The sequence below is a fragment of the Carassius auratus genome, chromosome 3 (genome assembly GCF_003368295.1).
Source record: "Carassius auratus strain Wakin chromosome 3, ASM336829v1, whole genome shotgun sequence".
NCBI classification, from domain to species: domain Eukaryota; kingdom Metazoa; phylum Chordata; class Actinopteri; order Cypriniformes; family Cyprinidae; genus Carassius; species Carassius auratus.
Window position 1 is genome coordinate 19,904,836 of NC_039245.1, and position 3,114 is coordinate 19,907,949.

Consider the following 3,114-nt stretch of genomic DNA (forward strand, 5'->3'; position numbering starts at 1 on the left):
GTGAACTATCCCATTAAAAGCATCTATAAATGAAATAAGCGTGAATAATGAAAGTTGTCAGGAAGATTAACAGATAATGTTCAGGCTGTGAAAACACATGGATTCTGAAACCCTCCATAATCTCTAATAGGTTAATTAGTGTATTGATCACTCAACCAGCGATCCAATTTAAAGATCTGAAATTCATATATTTGCAAAATAGGTTTACACAATATGCATAAACACCCTCGCATCGCGCAAACGCATTTAAATAATTCAAAACAAAGACCACCCAGCCTCTTATTATGCAACAGTGCTCAGTCATGCTCCTGGAGGCCCGTGTAAAAGATCACTTTTGAGCTCATCTCAGATTCTTCCCTGGTACAAGAGCACCTGGCTCATAAGCTGCTAATTTTGCTGCCAGATGGCACCTCTCAGAGAACACCTGCTTCATCACTGGGATTCCTTTACGTTGCCGAAACTCTGTCAGCTTGAATAGTAAAATGATTGTAATAATTTCATATCTGCTTATTATCCTGTCTTTGCGAGAGCAAACGTTTATGCCTACAAATGTGCAATGGCTCTCTGCCAAAATGTGTCTCTGGGTCAGCCTCCATTTCTCTGTGCGGTGACAGTGTCTGTCAAATAGCATCATAAACGCTTTTGTTTAGGGGCCGCTCATCACCATTTCTCTCTCACCCTGTCAGCGGTGTCACAAATTTCCCAGGTGTCCAGTACTTGAAAACATTTCACTTTTTTTATAGGTGTGTTTGACATACCATGCCTCATACGCACATTCACACCTTCTAAACTGTGGGGTTTCCTGCTGAAATGTGACTACACTTATAAGCACTTAGCACTAAAAAATCCTCATGGGCTCACAGGTGTGAGATTCAGAGGGACACAATGCAAACATTATATATGAAAATTCTTATAGTTACATTATAATGAATTCACACAGCCTTATCAAAAGTGACTTGGATTTAAATACTGGAGAAATATCCAGGATTAAAAATAAAAGCATACCACGGAAGTTTATTTTTAAACTTTGTTTGCTCTTAAGTGCATTCAATGACCCAGCAATGACCAACTCCTTGAGTCCAACTATAAACAAATAAGTCTTTCTTTGTTTTGTCCTTACATTCAGTTGAGCGAGTCCAGATATATAAGCTAGGCGGTGACTCTAAATTGGATAGTAATTACTGCCACAACAAATTGAAGGGAAGCAATCCAACGTATTTTCTATTACGAGATAGTATTATTCTTGGTTAATAATCCCTTTATGCATGATTGAATTTTGATAGGCTGTCTGAATGATAATTGCACCTAATAAACCATTGCATCTAAAGGCTTGTTAAGCTTTTGTGATTGGTCACATCAGTAATTCTTATTAAGAATTGCAAAGCAGGTTTGGATTAGTAAATATTACTGTTTGTTGGAAAAAAAGTACAACACACTGTCAGCACTTTCCTTTAAAAATAATAAGGTCTGATTTGACTACAGTTTATATTCAGAATGTTATACACTCTTAAAAATAAAGGCTGGAGGTAGAACCAAAACGGTTTTACAGGATGGTGTCTTAAGAGAATGGATTTTATAAAGCTTCTTTTTTCTCTTATACCACATGATTGTGGTGTGGGTGATAATAATAATAATAATAATAATAATAATTACAATAAATTAAATTATTATATTTATTTTTTTAATCATATTTTAGATATTATTATTATCATCATATATTAACAATAATTAATTATTTAAATTCAGTTAAAAGGCAATATGTTTCTTATTATTAATCATATGTATTGTGTATCATATACAAATATGTAAGTACAAAAATAGTTTTGCTGGGTCTCAGATTATTTAAAACATTTTAACATAGTCTGTATAATTCTTTTTTGTCATGTTTACATGGCTGAGGGGGAGGCTTCAACATGCTCCAAGTCGGCTGCTTTGACCAAAGTGTCAGCGCGAGATGTTAACTCCGAGGACCGCCCTTCAGCCTTTTGTATAAGCAGAATTAGTAAATGGACCAGAAGAGGAGGCGGCTCGGGGCTCGAGTAAAGTTAGAGGGAGGGTGGATGGAAAAGAGGCGTCAATAAACGTGTCAGGGACAATGACCTAAAATAGAGCTCGAATAAAGAGACGACAGAAGTGAACAGATGGAGTGAGGTCCGGAGGAAACGCAATGTCAGGAGTCAGGACCATTTAGGATGTCAACAGAAGATCAACAAAACGAAATAAACTTGAATTTAATCGCCTACAGATGTAATGCCTTAAATTAATATGGGTGATAGCGTATCAAGAATTAAAGAAAATTTTAATATATTCAATAGGACAAAAACAATAGTTTTGCTCAGTTAAGAGGTCTAAATTGAATGCCACATTGGAAACGGACCGCCGCTTGATGGCGCTCATGTATTCGATGTTTTGACTAAATTGGTTTTGAAGAGTGGTAGCATAATTAAAAAGACACAAGCCTATTAATGAGCAATAGAACTTTTATCAATTAAGCACGTCGACGCACGCTTAAAGTGACTCGCGAATGATGCGAGCGAGTCGCTGATGAACTAAGTAGGCTAGTGTAAAATTTAGGAGCCCTAATAAACGAGTGAGCATAATGCACCTTTCATGGATGGTGCAGTGGGGACTGGTTTTTGGAAATGAAATATGTCCTATTCGCTTCATAGAAAGAGAGCAGCACACACAATTCATTAAGAAGATAGCTTGTTAATTAGCGCTAAGTTAACCTGATTTCTCTTAATTAAAACATCTTTCCTCGTTTACGATGTGGATATATGCAGATCTCCTGGGCTTTGAATTTTCTACAGCAGCAGATGGCCAGGCTGTGGATAATAGTTAACGCTCTCCGTGCCTCAGATCCCTACAACGTGAGCTACCGACCTGGCAGGAGATTAACGGACAGCCAAATCTTAACAAAGAAAACGTTTAACCATTTCTGGCCCACACTGGAGAGGTGTATGATCAGGGCAGGCCGGACTTATCATGGGGGTGTTTTTGTTGTCAAATAGGCTACAGGTCGAGTCAAAGGACTAATCTAGATTGGGTCTTTCTTTAGTTGCCTGTAGGCCTTGTTCCTGACAAGTATGTCCTCCTTAGATTTTGGGGGGAATT